The 21,107-nt window shown below is 52.4% G+C and overlaps 1 protein-coding gene across 1 annotated transcript in view; it reads right to left on the bottom strand.

Moving 5' to 3' along the window:
* The window catches only part of PIK3R6 (phosphoinositide-3-kinase regulatory subunit 6), a 38,235-nt gene extending 30,357 nt beyond the window's left edge, over positions 1 to 7,878 (bottom strand). The window contains exons 1-2 of the mRNA XM_087751221.1: positions 7,702 to 7,878; positions 7,422 to 7,598 (exon numbers count right to left, since the gene is read on the bottom strand). The gene's annotated coding sequence lies outside the window, so the exon portion shown is untranslated. The remainder of the gene's footprint in view (positions 1 to 7,421; positions 7,599 to 7,701) is intronic.
* Positions 7,879 to 21,107: the final 13,229 nt, after the last annotated feature.

Below are 21,107 nucleotides of genomic sequence, written 5' to 3'. Positions count from 1 at the left end.
AGGTTCCCCATTTGCGGCCTGCCCAGGCTTGCACAAGGAAATAGTCACCTTCCTCCAGGGTTGTTCCCTCCCTGGTGCTTACAGGCAGGGAGGCATGGTGGGGAGACCACACCGATGCCCTCTCCTTTCTCTGGGAAAGGTTTCAGCAGATCATGCATTACCCTGTTTGCTTTTTGGATGTGCCTGGAGGGTCCCAGCTATGGCTGGGTGAGCACCGCCAGGCTGTACAGACAGAAGGTCATTGGTCCCTGTAGGGTCATCGGTCCCTGTAGGGTCATCGGTCCCTACAGCACGCAGAGACCAGGCTGGGATGCATTGGCTGCTCTTGTCCTCCATGAAGGAGGATCCATGGTCACTCAGCCCTTGTTAGATTGTTTTAATTAGAACATGGGCTATTAGCCTTATAGGTGTCAGGCTATGTCACCTGCAGTCCCAAAGGACCCTGGTTCAGGCTCAGCACTATGCGGTCCCACGCCAGCGGAGGGCTCGCCTGGCCACCAGCCTCCACGCACCCCTGAGCAGCTGTAGCCTGAGCAGAGACAGTCAGAGCAAGGCATTGCACAGTCACAGCCTCACCACCAAGAGAGCCGGGGGATTTTCAGAAGTGCTGCTAACACACTGCCAGCAAACACCCAAGAGCCTCCACAAGTTGCAGGGGAGTCCAGCCTGACCAGGACCGGAGCTGAGTCCCAGGAGGCCACCTAGGCCCTGTCCCACCCCACAGCAGCCCAGCTCTCCCAGCCTGTTCCATTCTTCTGACTATTACAACAAAGGCCAGCCAGGCAAACTTCCCAGCGAGCTCATGGCACAGCGATGGGATTGCCTCCCCAGCCTGGTGCACCCGCTGGAGGAACAGTCCAGCTCCACAGGAAAGCACGCCCCTGTCCCAAGAAAAGGATATTTCCCTCTTAGCTCTGATCCATGGCAGGAGTTGAAGCTCAGTCCTTTTTAAGCCCTCAGTATGCAAGGACGCTGGGGTGGGATTGAAAATCCCATGGCAGAAGGATGGAGATGGGTCCATCTCAACCCCATCATACTTAGTGGAGAGAAGTGACTCAGGCTGTCCCCTGGAGACATTCAACATGGGGATGCACAGCCTAACCAAAAGACATGCTGCTCTGTCTCACGGATCAAAAGCTGGCGGAAATCACCAAAACCCAAAATCTCTAGACTAGATGAAACAGGTGAGACACAGAGCGAGCGATGCAGAAATATCTGAAGCCGTGAAAGAAAACCTAAACCCAAGCCCTTTGACGGTGGGAGCTGGACTAGCAGCAAACGAGCGAGCTCCCTTGGGAAGCCCGGTCATGCTGTCCTGCCCTGGCTTTCCAATGCGCCTGGGCACCCTCCGTTGCCCAGCACACCCTGGCTTGGGTCCCGAACACCATTGCCTGGAGCTGTGCTGACCATGGCCAGCCTTGGGGGATGTCCCCTCTCCCACTTCCCCGCTTCGCCCAAGGACAGCAGTGACACAGCAGAGCAAGCGCAGCCCATGGTGCACGCACGCTTGCTTTCTCCGAGTTATATTTAGTCCTGCTCCAAAGGCAGTCTCTCCATGCCTTCTGCAGCCCTGTATTTAGTTACAAATTCACTACACGGGTACGTCTGAGGTTTCCTGTGGTTGTTTATCAGCTCGGCTACAGAGGCTCACAAAGAAAACCCGCGTATTGCACAGGAACGGAGCATGGAAAGCTGTTCCCCCAGCCATGCTCCTCCTCTCCCGTCTCCCCCATCCCACCACCAGTTACCACCCCAACCCCAACTCTTCCCATGCCTGCAGCGGACACCCCGGCTTGCTCCCGGTGCGAGGAAGGATCATACAAATACCATCGGCAGAGGCAAGCGAGCTGTTCAGCGCCGGAGCGTCCTGAAGGGAGACACAGCAAGTGCTCAGCTGTAGGGAAGACACATGAGCACATGTACTTACAGCGTTTCGTCAGGCAATGACAGATGTCCTGTAGAGGAGACCAGAATTTGCCACCCCCTCGCGCTGCCCTCCCCCTTCTCCCTGCAGTTGCCTTTGAGCGAGATCGGTTATGAAAGTAGCACATCAGAGGCTTCGTCTAACGTTACAAAGCTCCGGGGCGGCTGCCCAGCCCGCGTTTCCTTTCAGCTCTAGTGAGAGCGGCTGGAGCACAAGTTTCAAATGTGAGCCAAAGTGGGGATTTCTTCACTGCATGAGCTGAAGGGCAGCTTCGAGCAGGCCGTTTCCCCTGAGCCGACCTCAGTATCTGACATCGCATCCTCTGGGCTGCTCAAAACTGCTCCTCTGGGATCCAGGGTCGCCACTTACACCAGGACAAGTTAACTGATGCTACAGCAAAATCTTCCAGGTGAGTCCATCAGAAGCAGGGTTGGCATCCTGTTTGCACCCTCCTCTTAAACCGTGCCCATCTGCCAGTGGAGCAGCTGCTATTTTTGGCCCTGATCCTGACCTCCATCCCAGCTGCACAGCTCAGGTGGGAAAGGGGGACAAATGCAGCTTTCCAGCCTCCAGCCCTGTTTACTGTCCAGGTAACAGCAGCTCCAGGCTCCCCTGAGGACCTGAACCACAGCCAAGGATAAACACGGAGGGCAGGGTCTGGCTCCACCTCACCTTCCATCAGCCGCCCCAGAGCAAGGTGTCTCAGTTAAAATGAAAACTAAGCAAAACTTCCTTTGCGAAACTCAAAAAACCACATAAAGATCACCTGCCAGATTGTGTTTTAAAAGCCTCATTTCTGGCCCCGTTTGGACACACTGCCAGGGCAGAGGAGACCTGCAGACGAGGCGGGGGGACCACGCGTCCTGTGGACCAGCCTGGAGCCTCCCTTCTGGACTGATTTTCAGTTTCAGCTCAATACCTGGCAGGGCTTGTGGTTTCAGACAGCTCTGATATGAAACCAGATGCTCTCCCCCAGGCTCTCACTGCCAAGGAAATGCATCTCACGCTCAGAATCTGCTTTCCAGCAACACTTTGCTGCGCTGCTTGCCTGCTGGCTGCTCCGGCAAGGCACGTCCCTGCCAGGAGACTCATGCCCATGGAGGGAGAAGGCGAGAATGGCTCTTACAGCCATTTCACTAATGAAACACCTTCGCAGCTCACACTGCAGCAGACATTCATCTGCCGGTCAGCATTGAATGAGCCCCGTAGCCCTTTGCTAAAGCTGGCGTGGAAGTGGAGCGGCTTCCTGGACACTAACGACTCTTTGGAGACTTCCTCGCCAACGTCACATTTCATTCTTTCTAAGGAAAGAAACGAGTTTTCCGGAAGCATCAGTTTTTTAGATTTAGCATCTCTCTTTCCATTCCCAGAGTCGGCTTTGGAAAAAACAATCAGAGGGAAAAAATAAGTGCGTTTTGAAAACCGCTGCCAGGTTTACTTGCACAAACAGCCCAGGCAAGTGCTGTCCACCTGAGGGGGAAATAAAAGCAGGCAGAGCTCAGGCTCCCAAATGTGGCCAGCCTGGGAGGGGCCAGGCAGGGAGCCGGCTACTTTCTTGAGATGGAAGGGGCTGTGGGATGGCACAACCGCTCCCTGCCTCCATACAGTGCCATTCCCTGAGCAAGACCGCCTTTGTACAGTACCTTCACCACCACAGTCACTGGTGGCACAGCCCCTTCACTCATCAGACATGCTCTGTGTCCCCAGCTGGGGGGAAGCAGTTGTATGTTGACAGCAAATCCTTTACCCCTCGCAAAGAAATTTGGGGTTTAAACAGCGGTTTCAGGGCGTGTTCAGCATCTCATGCTGTGGAGCCAGCAGCTCCCATGGGGCTGCAGTGAGATGTGCTCAGGCAGGAGTTCACAAGCACGTTTGAGCTGGTGCCACAACATCACGTTGCTGTTCCTTGCAGCGCTCCGGCAGTGCGGCTGGTGGTAGCACATCGGTACCCATCTGCCTTGCCTGACCACAGGCACGATCTGGAAACCAGAGGATGAGGGACCACCATGGGTGTACCTGCATCCAGAACCCTCAGTGGTGAATCCAGCACTGTTTATAACTTAGTTTTTTCTGCCCCAGGTGATGCAACAGTGTCTCGGTGCCCGGCTCTGCGCAGGGACACACTGCTCTTCCCCTCCATCGTGGAGGAGATTTCACCCAGCCCCTGCTGGAAGCTGCACTCAGGTGGCCACATCTTCCTGACAGCAGAGGGGAGGCCACTGGGGCTCAGAAAGGGCACAGAGCAATTGCCCATGGGCTTGGGGGGGGGGTCACTGGGGGAGGGTGACCAGAGCCAGAGTGACCCCAGTATGTTGTGCGTGGCACCTTCCCCCAGTGTCCGCAGATGACCAGGCTAGTGGTGTGGGCTTGGCATCGCCCTGGCAGTGGGGAACAAACAACGTGACAACTGCCAACAGGGCTAAGACAGAGTGGGAAGAGAAGCAGGTTAGCAAGGAAGGGGCGCGTATATAAGGTTGCACCAGGAGGACAAGGTCAGTAACAAGATTTAATTACACGGCATGGGCAACAACAGAAACCACTGCTTCCAGTAGGACCAAGAACACACCCCAGTAACACCAGTCTGGACTGAAGAATCACACTAGAGACTCACAAGCAAAACCTGTCCCAGCACAGATCACTCACGACAACAGCTCCCTTTGGGAGCTCCTGCCCAAACCGTGTTTGATGGACGGTGCTGTCTTCAAGGCGTGTCACACCTCAAAATAGAAAGACGTGACTCAGCCAACACGGCATCTGCCTTCAGAACAGCCATTAACACCAGGAAAGTGCACAAAAGCAAGAAAGCAACTGGGAAAGCAACTCCCAAGAGCCCCCACGTCTGGGTAGGAGATGTGGTCAGCATTTGGAAGGCTGGACACAACCAAAATGAGAGCCCTCTTGGGTCAGCTCTTTCCCAAATACTTGGAGCAGAGGAGCTCTCATTTTTGTGAAAATCAGAGCTCCCCTCTGCCAAATCCCCATCAAGGCTGGGCACACGGGGGATGCTGGGGAGGGGTGCTGCCGCTGCCCACATCCCAGGGGCCGGCTGCAAACGCTTACGGTGGTGACTGATAAAAGGGCTTTATGGCCCTACCACCACAGCAGCCGTGCCCACCCCATGTATCAGAGGGTGGTGGGGAGGTGGGAACTCAGTATGTCCCAGGGAGATGGTGCACAGGGCATCCCCACCAAAGGGGCCATAGACAGGTTTTACATCAAGGTCCCTGTCACCAGTGGAGCTAGACCGTGTCCAACACAAGCAGGACTGCTCTGAGACAGTGTTCACAGGACTCCCAGAGGGAAACCATCTGAACACAAAAGAGACAATGGAAACTGCTCTAATGGGGATGTGCAAGTTGGTGCCTGGCAATGGGGAACAGTGGCCAGTTGCCTCCTCCATGGCCTTTTCATGAAGCAGAGGTTATTTTATTTTTTGTAGCAAAAAAGAAAGCAATGTTTCTGTCATACAACCACCCGAGCATGTTGTCCCATAAGGTGCAAGAAACTCCAGTAAAACCATTGCTAGTTGCCCTGTGCCATCTCGCCCAGCGCCAAGTCATCTTCTCCTCTGTCCTATTTGGGGCCAGCCAGCCAGGAATACGGGCTATCCCAGGCTGATGGACAGGCAACAGACAGTGAAGTCTCATAGCTCTGTCTCTTTAGGAAACAGGACTAAAAGAACCAAAACATATGGCCAGCTATTTTGGGGTAGAAACACCATCACAGCTGAGCTTCATAGCAGCCCTCCAATACCCGATGTCAGGACAGCCCTGTGCCAGCACTGGAGCCCCAGCGTCTCACGGCTGGCTCTGCAGGGCAGAGCCGTGCGGAGGCCAGTGCCTGCTGCAAGCAGCAAGCCCAGGTCTTGCCAGAACAGCTGAGTTATTTCCTCGGGGTAAATTAATGTTTGAGAGAAAGCTGTGCAGTTTGAACAGATTCATGTGACAGAGCAGAGGCTGGCCATATATTTCACCAGCCTGACCCATGTTTTCTTCCATCGCAGATGTAGGACATACCTTTAGATGTTAAGCTGTAAAGGCTGAATAATGTCCAATGGATTTGGGCCATCCACAGAGGAACTCGGAAACTGTTCAAGAAAGCCTTGGGAGCCACGTACTCACTCCACGACCAAAGTACCAGACAAGTACACGCCTAAAAGTTTGTGTAATACTCAGAGATGATAAATCAGCCCTTGAAGCCTAGAAGAATTTGTTTCTGTGTTCAGACTTAGTTAAGAGGCAGAAAAGAAAAACTGTTGCTATGTTGCATAGACACTCAGAGAGCTCCCATGGGAGGCCAACAGCATCCCAGGGAGGTGAGTGGCCACAGTGCGACAGCTCGGGCTTGGTGCCTCTGATCCAGCCAGAGGAAGCTGCCAGAGGAAAACGCTCAGCAGGGCACAGGGGGGAGCACAACTAAAACCTGCCTGTTGCACAGAGTTGGCTCATCTACATTTTTTTTGAAGCTCGGGCCCCAAGCACTCCCCTTTTCGTTTCCTTTCTGGACGGGGCTGCTGCACTCTCCTCGTTATCGCCACTACCATCGCTGTTTATTGCCATGTCGCTGCTGCAGTGCTCAGGGCCCCCAAGGGACCGATGAGGCCCCAAGCCAAGGGGAGGGGAAGCCAGGCAGCCACACGACTGCACAAACAGCCAGCGCCGGTGCGTGCACCACCCCAGCCACCCCCAGGCTACAGCAAAATCCAGAGCACAGCCTCCCCAGGGATGGATACATGAGCACTGCCTGCCCTACAGGGCAAGGAGCTGGAAGGGGGGAGCCCCAGCAATGCCGGTGCAAGAGCAGGCGATGGCTGGGAGCGTCTTGGGGCAGGTGACTCTGTCTCTTGCAACTGGGAGTTGTTTCACACAGGGCAAAACGAATAAGCATGAGCTAGTGCTGAACCAGCCCCAAGTCCATGATGTAATTCACTCACCCCATCTGGGCTGAACAGCAAGCAGTTGCCGGCTGTCTGCAGGGCGTGCACGGGGGATGTGTGTGCAGCGAGCGGCTGGGGGCCTTGAACGAGTGCCAGAGCAGTAACAGCATCAAAACTACCCGCGTCTTCTCCAGGGGTGCAGGCAGCAAAGTCCCCACACTCCTCCCTGGGACAGGCTCCAGGGCAAACCCTGTGTTTCCCATCAGGATCCTGCTCCCTGGCCAGGTGCAGGAGGGGAAGCTTGCACAAATATTCCCTTCCTGCAGAGAAGCAGCACCTTCCTCTTCTCCAGCACCATCAGTGCCCCCTCCCCTAATTCACCCTGACAAAGGAAACCAAACCAACCCCATTCAGGGGCTTTCCAGGGTCGTTCACCCACAGGGATACAGCACTCACACACACACTGCCAACCCCTAAGACATAAAGCATTTCCCAGTAAAAGCGCAGCACGGGACCAGCAGAGCAGCAGGTCCCCCTCAAAGGTGCAGAGAGAAGACAAGACAGAGGATGAGCATTTTCCCATGCACGGACCCAGGAGCAATGCACCCTCCAGGACTCTACCTGCTTCTTCAGGGCAGGCACTGGGGAGCCCGGCGAGTCACACATGCACCCGATGTCCCATCCAGTGCAGGAGAACAGAGCAGGGTCATCGCAGGGTCTGCTCTGCCCGGCAAGAAGGTCCGTGGGTGCCAGGAGAGCACTGAGGCAGCTGCCGGCGTCTGCAGCACACTTCAAAGTCTGCAAAGCGAAAAGGGAAGCGCTGGAGTTATTTCAAGACAACTTCCTCTTTCATAGAGAAGTCCCTCAAGGAGAAAGCTGTCCCCACACGGGTCGCGCTTACCGGGCGCTCTCCGGACGTGCAGGAGCAGGCAGAAGAGGGCTCAGCTCTGCCCTGCCTCTAATCCCCAAAGACCAGCCATGCAGGTCAGGCTGCTCTGGGACGAACCTGTCCCAGGGCAGACACAGTGAGCCCTGGCGCTGGCCCAGCCTCCGCCGTGTTGCCAACCACCCCGCGCAGGGGCAACTCCTCCAGAGCTGCTGCCTCCCAGCCGAGGCAGAAAGAGTGCCTGAGGCTGCACACCCAGCACCTCGAAATAAACAGTGTTGCTACGAGAGACAAGGAGGAGTCTGTCCAAGGAGACACTTCTTTTCCAGCTCCCCGTTCCAAGCGCAGCATTTTGTGCCTCTGCCAGCACCTCCCACCCGGAGCATCCCGTGCACATCTGCTTTTGCTCAATGCCAGCCCCTGCAGCTGCCCAGAGCAGCCCCTGCCTGCCTGCTGCCAGCACAGGGACACAGCCTGGGCAGGGGATGCCCGGCCCCATCTGGAATGCATTCGTGGAGAAGTTTGACATTGCGTTGGCAGAGGTGTTGGCTGCGCGTTGGTTGGAGCAGGTCTGGCTGTGCTCAGCAGGGCGTCACGTTGGCACCGCTTGTGACTCAGTGTCAGGAGCGCAGCTCCCAGGATGAGCCCAAACGGGGCCCCAAGTGAGGCTGCTCAGGGCTGCCGAGGTCTACCAGTGCCCTGACACTCAGTTAGGGCTGAGACCCGTTTGCATAAGCCCAGGCTGGCACATGGGAGGGATGCGTGGATCCGGCAGACCCAGCCCAAATCAGGAGATAAATGTTCATCCCTATGGGGTGTGGGTACAGGGCTGGGGTGAACCCACCAGCTCCGTCAGTCCAGACAGCTGATGGATGCATGCCCTCGCGCTTCACCGCGCAAAGTGCTCAGGAAAGCTCAATAGCATTGGCTGACCCCTCCAGCCGGCCACTGCCACAACCAGTGCCATCCCCCCTTACGGCCAGTGCCCTGCTAGATCAGCTCATCACCCCAAGTGTTATCTAAGAGCAGTGCTTGAGGTATGGAGCTTTTCTGGGGTAAGTGGGTTAGGGGGAGAAAGTACTTACGGAGGGAGCGTGGGAACTGCAGCTGATACTGTATCCCTTCCCATCTTCTTTTACATGAGAAAAAGCATTAGGTATAGTTACATACCTGGGCCCCAGATTTAAAAATAACCTACTTCCTTCCTGACTGGGAGAGAAAGGCAAGAGGAGGCAGTTTAACTGGCTGTCAGCGTTACTTGCATTCAATTCCCACTCGTTGCACTGGTGCCAAGTTGCTGCGCTGAGCAGCATCCCCTTCCCCCGGCAGGCTCGCCGTCCCGAGCAGCCACCCTGCAGGCAGGAAGGCTCCAGGGAAACAACAGCAGCACACAACAGCAGATGATAACATCCTCATTTTCCCTGTCTTGTTTCCATTCACATTCTCTCCCATTCATGAAGGACACGCACACGTGTCCTGGCCCTGGTACAGAACCGCTGCAGAGCACGGCGGCACCGGTGGACCCCAGACCTATGGCAGCACGGTTGTGGCATATACAGATGGGATCCTGTTTGCAAAAGCTTTGTCACTGCTAGCATCAGAATTATCTTCTTCAACATGCCCGGGCTAAGGTTTTGGGCATCACTGTTCAATAGCTTCTTGTCCCATGCCTGTCCATCAGTTCTGATGTCATGTTGTATCTGTCCTTCCTCAGCGGGAGCTACCCAGCGCGCAGGAGCTCCAGCCACAGGCAGGAACCACCACACAGATACGGTTTCCCATGCAAATGCCAGAGGAAAGTGAGCTGTGAAGCCAATGCACCAACACAAGCGGGGGTATGAGCCCCACACAATTGCATTGGAGGGGAAAAGGGTGGCACCAGCTACCTGTCAGCCTTTTGTTGGATGTGCTCATGCTTTGGTGATGCTTCACAAGCACCTTTCAAGGCCGGTATCTCCCACTTGCTGCTGGATGTTTTCACTCCTCACCTCTCAGCTGGCCTCTGCAGGTCCCAAACCCTCACCCTCCCCCTTTTTTTCACTAGAATTGGACTCTGTCCTGGTGCACAGCTACAGAAGGAGGATGGCAGTGGGCTTCCTTAGACCATTCCCGTAGCACACACCCAGCAGCCCCCTCATTGCCATCAACTTCGGGATCCTAACCCAAAATTCATTTAGCTGAAGGGCCCTTCTAGAGACCTTCCTCTCCTGCCTTTTTTGTACATGCCATCTTTAGCCATAGCGGCAGCTGGATTTCAGCATCAGCCCTCCTCCGAGTGTAGGGTCATATTTTCTTGTGACAACACATGTAATAGGGTGGAAGGGGTTGGTTCTCCGTGTTTTCTGTAACGAGCTGCCAGCTAGCAGCTGATATCATTAGACACTGAAACCCAGCTGACTGTCACCCTGAGAACGGGACGGGGAACTGTCAAATCACTCCAGATAATGTCGTGCCTCTGCCAACCTGTGCTGGCAACGGCGAGAGGAACGGCCAAGTATGACCCCGCTCAAACAAAGGCTTCAGTCAGAAGACTAAAAAAAAATAGGAAAGAACCAAAATAAAGTAGAGAGAGAACCTGTTGTGTTGCAAGCAGCGTGGACCAGGTACAAAACAGCCCTTTGTCCCTGCAAACACTGTCCTCTGTGATTACGAGTATTACAGGAGCACCATAAAGGGCCAAGCCTGTATGCTTCTGTGCATGAATGGGATACACACCAGTTTTGAACTGGTCTGAACCTCCCTCACGTGGAAGAAGTCTGTCTCCCAAAATAAACAGAAAGAGCTCACCTGAAGTGCTAATTCAAGAGGGGCTTTCCCGCCTGGAGAGGAACTTACTGCCCAGAAAGGGGCTTTCGGGCTGTGGGATAGCATGCAGCCCTCTCTCCTCTCCAGATACTACAGCCGCCGGCGCCTGAACCCGTGCCAGCAGCAGCAGCTCCCCGCCGGAGAGCACGTTGCACAACCGCCGGGCCGTGACGCGCCGACACCAGCCAGCACTGGCTCCCTCCTGGCGGTCACGCTTCGGCACCTTGCAGCTGCACGCGGGGCCCCCGTGCCTCACAGCCCCTCGCTCGGCACCGGCACCAGTGGGGCTGAAGGAACACTGGTGGCAATGCCAGGGCTGGCAGCAAGCGGGGCCAGCAGAGATGGGGCTGTTTCTCCTCCCCGTTGTGATGCTGATGTTTGGTTCCTATTTTCGCCACTGCTCCACACCCTGCAAACGCACGAAGGTTCCTGTAGAAGGGGAGCTCTGGACACCTCTCATCCTGCCCTGGTTTCTATTCATGGATGGTTTAGTTTTCCCTGCTTTAATTTTCCATCATTACGTGGATGCTTTAATAACATACCTAGCAAGTAAACCAAGTTTCTGAGGGAAGCAAAGGTACTGTGCAAAGAAAATTATGCTGTTTGTTTGAGCTCCGCTCCTTCTAAACCACCCATCCTTCAGAGAAACCTCCTCCTGGCAGATGTCCAAATGCCCAACACTTTAGTCAATGGATGATTTTCTTACAGTTTATAAGGGAACAGGTCACAAACCAAGCAATATTTTGATGTCGCATCTCTATTTTCCACCCTGGAATTCAGCCCAATTCTAGTTTTACTCCATCTCTAGCAAATATAGAAGATGGGGGGATCTGGGGAGAGGGAAAGCCAAGCAAACAGACAGTTTGATGGTATTTAAGTTGACTTCTTCATTTCTCCAAACTAAGCCATCTCCAACATTATTTTTTTGTCTTGAAAAAATCCATAATAAGGAGATAGCAGCAGCAGAAGATAATAAGTCATGGACTTTTCAAGTCTGAGCAGCATCTCGGTATGTCCTGCAAAGGTGGAAAAGACAATCTTATTTTATAAAGACTGTACAGGTACTAGCACCAGGAGACACGACTGCTTACTTACAGGTTAATTACAGGTTTGAAAATCCAAGCAAATAGATTTCAATAAGCATGAGCAAACAGCTGCTAAGAAACCAGCAAGCTTTGTCTTTTCATCCCGTCCAGAGACCAGCTCCCACCATCCTCAGGGCTGCAATTACACGCCTGGCATCACACAACCGCCCAGCAGTGCAGGCGATGGAAAACCCGCTGCGAGTTGAGGTTACCCGCTTGTGAGCAAGAACCTTTGAGGCACCTGTAGGAAACGGGTCCGGTGCCGCCGGTGGGTGCTGCAGCCGTCTCGTGCCGATGAGCTGAGTGTGCCTGTGCTTGCACGGGTTGTCAGTGACTTGCCAGTGCTGAGGAGGAGATCAGCCGCTCGAAATGGTGAGAGATTGCTTTTTGTCCAAAATCTTAAGTGCTGCATGCACGTACGCCAAGGGCTATAGGTTTCCACTTCCCGCTGCTCACACCTCCCAGGATCTTTTTCCCAGAATTTATGGCTCTCCCGTGGGTACCAAGGTGACAGTTTTGGAATGAGATCAAATCCTCGAGCTTATCGGTTCTGCCAGCCATAGCATGCAACAGGAAACAGCTCTTTTTAATCACAGTCACTCCGCTCCACTTCACTCATTGAGCTGATAAGCTGAGTGGAGAAGCTGTTTCTACAGTTGTTTTTCAGGATGGACAAGCAGGGCTTTCAAAATGCTGCTTGAGCTTCCAACCTGCTGCACAAGGCAGGTTGTTCCTTAATCCCAAGGCTTGCTTTTTTGGAGAATCCTGGGTCAAGGCTGGACGCAGGAACCAGCCCCAGTGCATGACGACCATCTCTGCTCCCCCTGTGTGGCCATCCCTGCCCATTCACCCTGCCTAACCTGACTGTTTCTTGCAACATCCCCTATCATCAGCCTTCTCCAGTTGAGTCTAAATGTTACATCTCCCCTCAGAGGCCATGTTGTCCATCGTTTGGCAGTTCGCAGACGAAAGAAGGTGGACCTGACTGTTTCATGCCAGTGGTGCTCCTCCTGTGAAGCCTGACCTGTGACACCCAGGTGGGATGCAGCAGCTCAGAGCCAGCCTGTGACCCCCAGTGTCCCCACAGCTTTTCCAGCAGAACCGCCGCCTCCCCAGCCGCTCCCCAGCCCCTACCATGTAGCTGCCACTCCTGCCCCACGGGGAATCTTGGCGCCTGTCCCTGTTGAACGGCAACCTATAGAGAGGCAAAAAACCTGGACTCAGCTCAGTTCACTTTAAATTCCAGTTCTCCACTGGAGTCACCATCCTACTCGGCCTCACCTATGAAGGCAATTCAGATGCTCTTTGCTCCATCTCCCATCTCATTAATGAATGGATTGGAAAGCCCCAGCAGTGGGACAGACCCTGCACAGCCACCTTCCTCCATCCTCCCAGCTTGGCAATGAGCCTGTGCTTAGACCATGGATGCTGGCCTCCCATTCAGCTTGCGGTGGATGCACCAGGTCTGTGATTCCCCAGTTCCCTTACAGGCGGCACAGGAGAGGCGGCGGCAGAAACTCCACTGCGCTCAGATGGCTCCCCAACGTCCTCGGGGTTTGTTGTGCTGCTGTAGGAGTAAAACCACATTGGTTTAACTCAGTTTGTTTCTGAAAAATCCCCAGGTTGGTTCTGATAAATCCCTCACTTCCCTGTTGTTTCCAGGTACTTGCAAAGGGTTGGTTTGTTTGCGCTGCCATTTTCCCAGCAGTTGAATTAAGCTGAGAGTTCCAGCTCTTTCCTCCTTTTTAAAAGTTGGTCCTCCACTTGTCCTTCTCCAGTCTCACAACCTCACTTTTTCTCTACGCATTCCCAAAAGTCACTGCAAGAGGGAGCCCTTAGCTGAATCCTGAAGCACCTTGGCAGGAATTTCTTCATGTCAGGTGATTTAAAGCATTTACCATTCCTGAGTGCGCCTACCTTGCATAAGGGGACCTGGCCCTGTGTCTGACAGTTACACTGAAGCCATCAGCTCCCAGCTGGGCTCTTCCCAGTTCATGCAAACATGTCTTTAACACTTTCAACATCGTTCATGGAGAGCTTTCGCTTTCCAGCAAGGACTCGACCAGCTTTTCCTTGTCTGTCTCTCACCAGTAACATGCTCACAGGGCGAGCGTACGATGCTGTCGTGCTCCTGGAGCCCAGTGCCTCCTTTGCCTTTCCTAATGCTGAGATGCTCCTGTGTTTGCTGCTTGTCACCTGCTTTCATCCCAGCACCTCAGCCGTGTCCTCCTTGTGGCAGGTCAGTGAGGAGCTTGCAGCTTAGCGAGGCAGGTCTGGGACTGTACGTCTTCTCTTTCCTCCGCAATGGGATGATCTGCATGCGTAGGGTGAGGAAAATGATATTGATCCTCTTGGGTGAACCACGGGGAGATCAACTGGTGTCACCCAGTGAAAATGAGGGATAGCTGATGCTATCAGAGATATAGAAGGTTGCTTCCTGGAGAAGCAGAAGTGTTTGCTGATACCAACCTCTCTCTCTTACCTTTGTAGTTGTGAAGAATTTCCCTACTGGAGTCCCTTCATTGGTGTTGGCGCATCCCTATTGGGTCTGTCTCTGCTTCACAGACCAGCTCCTCATTTCTTAAACAGGGACATCACAACTAGGTACAACAGGTTTGTTTTAACCACATCAACAGCATGACAAACTATTTTCTTGATTTACTATTTCCTTTTTCTCTTCCCATTTCCTCACTGCTGGGGATCGTTTTTCCCCAAAGTTCAGCACCTTAGGGATTTTATTTTATTGGGCTTTTTAAAGCCAGGGATGGAGAGCCGGGAAAAGAAGACAGACAGGACAAAACCACAAAGGAGAAATAAAAAATCACGACAAACAAAGCTTAAAAATTCACCAGAGAAAAAACAGAATTTGGGAGCAATAGCTGAAGCACCTCTTTCTAGCACCCTGCAATGTAACGATCACACCTTTACTCATAAGTTATTTTCCCAGTTTTTCAGTCCACTCCATCTGCTGGCAGCCAAAATTCCTCTTCCCCTCGACTGTGGGAACACCCTAGCAGCCTTGGCGAGAGGAGGCGAGACGGCTCCTCCAGGGCGTCTCCGCGGGGCGAGGAAGCACCAGGCCTCGGCGCAGGTGGGGCTGGCTGCGGCGGCGGGGCAGCGGCTGCAGGCGTCTCTGCCCCCGAGCACCCACGGTCCCCACCCACGTCCCGCCTCGCGGAGAGCTGAGTGTGTGCTGGAGCAAAACCTTCATGGTCAGAGGTTTTTCACTGCTGGGCTGCAGGCTGTGGCTCCTCACAGGTTTTTGTTTTCATGTGTCTATCGAAAGAGAAACTATGTAAAGAGCATGCATATGCACGTGCACCTACCTGCTCCATCTGGCCAGGTTATATGTTAATAACCAAACCATATCTATATCACATTGCTTACTATATTTAATAATACACCTGGCAGGGGTGGAGCTGTTTAAGTAACAAAGATTCACGCTGCACGCCAAGCCGCACACATATCTATACTTTCTTACCGTACAAAGTATGTGGAACTATTTTATACGCTGAAAAGAAATGTGCAGTGTGTAGGTATATATCCACCCACCTGCCCACATCTGTACTCTATTTGTCATTCACATCACAGCACATACATGCACATACATACACACAAGTTGAATATGTATGCTATACAAATGATTCACTGATAGATACAGAGAGATAAGCAGGTAGACAGATAAATACGGTTTTGTGTATTTCCTGGCATGGTTGTACACACAAGGGTTATTCAAAGGCTTTAAAATTACTAATAGACAAACCCACGTCCCACAGCTTGCGTATTCAGACAGACTAGTCATATCAGGAGAGTTCAAAAACCATCTCTCGGTATCTTAAACTATTTGTAAACACATTCCAATAGAAAGTGAGAAACACAAAGATATCACAACCTCCTTTTGGCTGTGTTTTACAATCACCGATCAACAGCCGTTAGCTATACCCACTTTGCCCACCAGTGAAGGGGATGAGTTACAGGCTGCATCCACCCTGCGGGTGCCCACCTCCACCCAGGCCCCTCCAGGCTCCAGCTAAATATTCACATGGTCCCTGAGAGCCGTACCTGGGGAGAAGGGGATGGAGGGAAACGTAGGCTCAGTCTGTTCCTCCATCCTGCATTGGGCATGCTTTGTGTCATGGGGGGAGGAGCCCCACTGCTCAACCCAGCCACCATCGCCAAGTTGGGGCTGGAAGGGGAGAAGGGGACCTGTAGCCCAGCCATAGTGATGGGCTCCAGTCCTCAGCACACAGCCCACCAGGCTACTCACTGCAACAGAGGTAATTTGTCCTGAGCATCCCTGGGCAGAGGACAGCATGGGAAGGCTGCCGGAGCACCTCAGCTTGGTCCCACAAAAACTCAGAGAGGCATGAGGCACATTGCTCCTTACTGATGGCTTCCAGGAAACAGAAGAGTAGAGACAAGTTAGAAGCCAGACGTCTCCATCCTTGCTTGCACCCAGCCCAGGCTACAGGCACCATTTCTCCTCACCAAAGTGTCTTTCGTTGGGCAATTTCCAATCAGGATAGATGCCTCTTCTGCTCTTCCTTCAGCAAGCAAGCAGAGAAAGCAGCATAAACACCAGCATCTCCCCAGTTTTTTAAAGCTTCAACCCTCCCCAGCGTGCGGGCTGTCTTTAGCCTGAGGGACTGGCACAATTACTGTAAGTAGTCTTGGTTACACACAGGCTCGAGTCACAAGTTAAAGTACAGATGGCTCCTTAGGACAGGAAGAGGTTGGCTTCTAACTAAAGATTAGCACATATTTCCTTTTGTGACAGCTGTGAAGTTAAACAGAGGAGGAATCTCAGCTATCGCTCTATCTCACCCCTACCCAGATTGTTCATGATGGTCCCAGTATATCACATCTCAGAGGAACCACATGCCTTCTCACCCAGTCGACGGCAGGAAGGGGTTCAGATGATGGTCTGGAGCACGTAGAGATATGAAATGGTGCCTGCACTCCATCCCTTCTTTCATCCCTTGCCCAGTCTCCCAGGGACTGGCTGCAGAGTGCTGCATTTGTCACCACAGCTGGAACTACCCCATTGCTTCCCGTACCCAGTGTGCCATTAAACCTAGCCATAAAACAGCAGCAAAAATTTAATCAGCAACTTTAGGATTACAGTTCAGTTGGGCACCTGGGCAGGAAAACCCTCAATGGGCTGACCTTTCTTCTAGGAACCTCTGACAAGAGCACCCTGTCCTCAAGCGGTTTAACCTGGGCCACTGTTGACAGTAAGTCACCACAGAGACCAACTATGGGAAAAAACATGCGCTGTTGTACAGGGAAAGTACTGATGATTCAGGGTCTCATTTTTCCCTGCAAGTCAGCACCCAGCTGGTGCCCACGGACAGTGCAGAGGGGCAGCACCGTGTGAGCCACTCCTGGGAGATGTGACAGAGCCTGCCATCAGCAAAGATCTCCCGGTAGACCAGAGTGTGGAGGACCCAGGGTCCTGGGTATCCCAACAGATCCATCCACAAATTTCTGATTACAAGGGCAACATCTCAGCCTGCAGTTCATAGGTGTCTCCTAGAAAGTCTCCAGACACAGCCAGAAGCAGGACTAGTCCTTGTGAGAACAGAGAGTGTTTGACTGGCTGAGCCACCCTGCCTGAGGTCCTCCCTGCGGATGGAAACTCCAGCTAAATACACTGCATTACACTGCCCATTGCTGTCCAGAAAGTTATATGCAGTCAAAACCAAGTCCAGGTTACCCTAGAGCTGGGTAAACACCACAAAACATTTTTTGTGCTTGCTTTGATTTGGATTTTCAGTTTTTGGACGTGTTTGCTCTGGCTACAACCCTTTAGCTTTTGCATGTCTTCCTGTGAGTGTTGCAGGGAGGCGCCTACGGAGGGGAGAGGGGCTTACGAGGGCACAGAGGAAGAAAATGAGCTTGGGACCAGCACAGAAAATCCCCCCGCCGTTCCTCACGCAGTCAGCTGCCTGCACCAACTGGCACAGGCGTACAGGGTATAGGATGTGTGCTTCATCTGAACATACTAATAATTATGCAACTTTGAATCGTTAGCACACCATTACCCTTCTTGAGTGAATTTTTCCTGGTAGGAAAACTCCGTTCCTCATGCAGGCACAGGGAGCCTTGTTAACTTTTAATTGCTCCTTAATTAGCACCACATAAGGACAGTGGAGTAGCAGGCATTGCCAAGGGAGATAAACAGCCGCCTGCAGCCCAGAAATGTTTCACTTGTCCGGCTTCACTCTCGTTAGTCCTGAGCAAAGATCAGTTCCGAGACAAACAAGGAGTTGGATGCCCTTTTCAGTCATGAGTGCTGGCCAAAACTCTTAAGGAATTAGCAAAATTCACAGAAATTTCCAATCTTTTCTACTTTACAACTGCCTGTAAGAGCAGCTAAATCATGCACATGGGAAAGAGCCTGATCTACCAGCCCAGAAACCTGCAGCCACAGGAGGGAACTAGGACAGGGAGTTTGGCAGAAGGTATTCCCTGGATTTTCTTCTGAAAGTGCTGGATTATTAGTGGGGCTCTCGATAAACCCCTCTGGGTCAGGCAGATCCTGTCCCTGGCAGAGGGGTGAATTTGGCCATCGTGCCGTGGCTCAGTTAGCCAGTCACCAACCCGCCGGCAGGAAGCCAAGCTCGGGGCTCGATGCCAGCAGGACCTGAGCCGTCCCCCAGGCACTTTTGCTTTGGCTGAAGGTAATCTGAGATGCAGCGATGGGAGCAGACAGGCAGCAGGCAGACAGAAAGGAGGGGATGGCGCTTGTGGGGCTGTGACCCCTAACCAAGGAGACACCCTGGGCACGTTAATCCGAATGCTGCAATGGTATGCAGGGACTGAGAGCTGCCGGGAAGCCTCCCTCTGCTTCTGCTATTTCCTGCTACAGCTGAAAGAGCAGAACAGCACCTTTGAAATACCTCCTTGTAAGAGTTCTTCTGGAAACAGCCCAATTTAGGTCTCATGACCCCAATCCCCTGGTCCTTGTGGGCTTCCACACCCCCTGTCATCCCCCGTATCTGCTGGTCTCACTCTGCAGGGCGTCTGGAAACGCCACTCATGAAACCACACGTTTGTCTACCAGGAAGCAAAATTTCAAGAGGAAAGCTTGCCCTGGCACTTCTGACAAACAACCTGGTGAGCATGAGGAAGGGATCAGAGGTGCGGAGCCGCACAAGGCTGTGGGCAGGTCCCTACACCCAGGCGAAGGGCCCCGTCACCAACCAGGTAGCTTGGGCTACCTTTGTCCCAGGCTCCAGCTCTCTCCAGGCAGCTGTCCTGATCCTGGGCCTGGCAGACCTCTGCTCACCTCTGGCAGAACTTCGCAAACAAACTTTTTCCCCAACATGACAGTAAAGCTAAAGAACAGTCAGTCTAAACAAATATGGTATTTAGGAGCGAATGTATTTTTCCCTCACCCAAAATGCTTCCAGATACAACTGTCATTGTTTGGGAGAATTCGCCATGCCTCACAGCAATGTCTCCATTCAGACAACCTGATGACAACCTACTTAGACCATGTAAGGTGGGTTCTATTGCCCCACCTGCCAGAAGAGGATGGCACCTGCTTTTTCTACCTTTCAGAGGAGTATTTTAACGACTTTAATAGTGGATCCAGCACAGGCAATCTCATTCCTGCCTATTGATGCTAATTCATTTTGTATTCCTAATTAGCCACCAGTTCAGGATTGGCCACTTAAGGACCCCTTCTCTGGATGATTATTGGCTTATGTTGTTCTCTACCTCATGCACTCGAACATCGCCATCCCTGAAGCTATTCAGACCTTGGCTGGACCCTGAGCAACCTGACTGATGTTGCCTGCGTGCATTAAGCTCTTTGCTCCCTGCCAGCCCCGAGCCACGGCAGCTCTGGGGGGGCAGATTTGGCTCTCAACCAACTCCTGTGGCACACTGGCACCTGATGCAAGCATCCACACTGGGATGCTCCTTGTTGTGCTGGCGAAGCGAAGCTGTGGGGATCACACCAGTAAAGATGAGGAACACCTATGCACAAAGTGCCATTGGAGAAGACCAGAGGATGGAGGGTCACCACCAGTGGTGGGTGGTGAGAAGTCACCCCATAGTGCATTCCCACACCACATGGCCACATCCCACCTCACCGGTGGTGGAGCGCGTCCCACTCCAGCTATGCCAAGCTCAGCAGCTTTGGCTGAGGTGGCTGTGGGATGACAACCCCTGACAGAGCAGAGGACCACCTCAAACTGCCTCTGCACCTTGATAAATTAACACATACCAAAACCCAAGGCACTTTTTTTGGTATAACCTATCGCATTCAGGAAGCCAACGTAAGTTGTGTTCCCAGCCTGAAACGCCGAACACACCTTGTTCACTGTCTTCCCATCCCTCACAGACGCAGACAGGCCACGGACCAGCTCAGCTTTGATGCTGTGAGAGCTGCAAAAAGCTCCCTCGAGTTGATTTGACCCTATCTACAAGAGGCAAAACTAGTTTTCTTAAATAGTCTAGCCTTAACCCGGCCTTGCTTATTTTATCAGCAGCTGTTCGCTAAATCTTTTGTATTTACAAGAACAAAACCATCAGCTATGCAGCACTTCAAGGCTCAGACTTGAGCCCTGATCCTAAACTTTTCGTCATGCACATTTTTAGAACAAAGTACCTTCTTTCTGCTTGGATTTAAGCATGTGTGTTCCTCTTTCCACTTTTCTTTTTAAAAAGAAAAGAACAGGGAAGGGGGATTTGTGGTTTAGGGTTTGGGGTTTTTTGTTGTTGAGAACAAACAAAAGCAGATTATCATTCCAGCTCAGAAAATAAAGCATTTCCCTTTTGCATTTTATTTGCCTTTTCAAAAGGCCCTTTTCTTTTTATTTAAAAAATACCTTTTATTATTCTCTAGTCACAGTGAAAAAAATTGATAGCTAATACATAACAAAGTGCTGATTAACAAAAGTTATTCTCATCTGGTTTTTGGCTTGTCTGAGCTGAAATGACTTTTCCCACGTTGTTTATTTGATTACAACACATTGGCCCTCACACCTACCAACTCAGCCTCTTTCCTCGAAGGAAAAGAAGGGTGATGCTTGAGACAGTTAAACATTTGCAAGTGCCATTTCATATTTTAGAGTACTTCCAGTAGCAACAGCTCCATCTGCAAAGTCGACATCCCCAAAGATGCAGAAGAGGTTTCCAAGTCAGAAATACCCCAATACCCAGCTGCTGAGCAAAAGCCTGCCGACCCCGAGCAGCCACCCTTCGTCCCAGGGCTGGACCTTGCCCACGGCCCCAGGAGCTGCCAGGTGCTCAGCTCGCGGCGTAACTCATATTTCTCTGCAAAGCAACACAGCAAAGGTCAAGGAGCCTCCTAGAAGGGAAGGGTATGCACCGATCTCACCTTGCACACATGAGCTCTGCTAGTTTCTTTTCTCCTTAATCCAGTATTAAACCAATTTTGGATTTACAGCATCAAAACCTGCTTTTTTTACTTACCGAACAGAAGCAGCTCAATTAACCGCTGCTGGTCTCCATGTCATGCCCCCTGGGATCAAGCCCATGAACATAATGACTTTATGA

The sequence above is a fragment of the Nipponia nippon genome, unplaced genomic scaffold (genome assembly GCF_047370975.1).
Source record: "Nipponia nippon isolate SJK-2023a ecotype South Korea unplaced genomic scaffold, ASM4737097v1 scaffold_14, whole genome shotgun sequence".
Classification (NCBI taxonomy): Eukaryota; Metazoa; Chordata; class Aves; order Pelecaniformes; family Threskiornithidae; genus Nipponia; species Nipponia nippon.
This window is presented reverse-complemented; position numbering and strand designations above follow the sequence as displayed.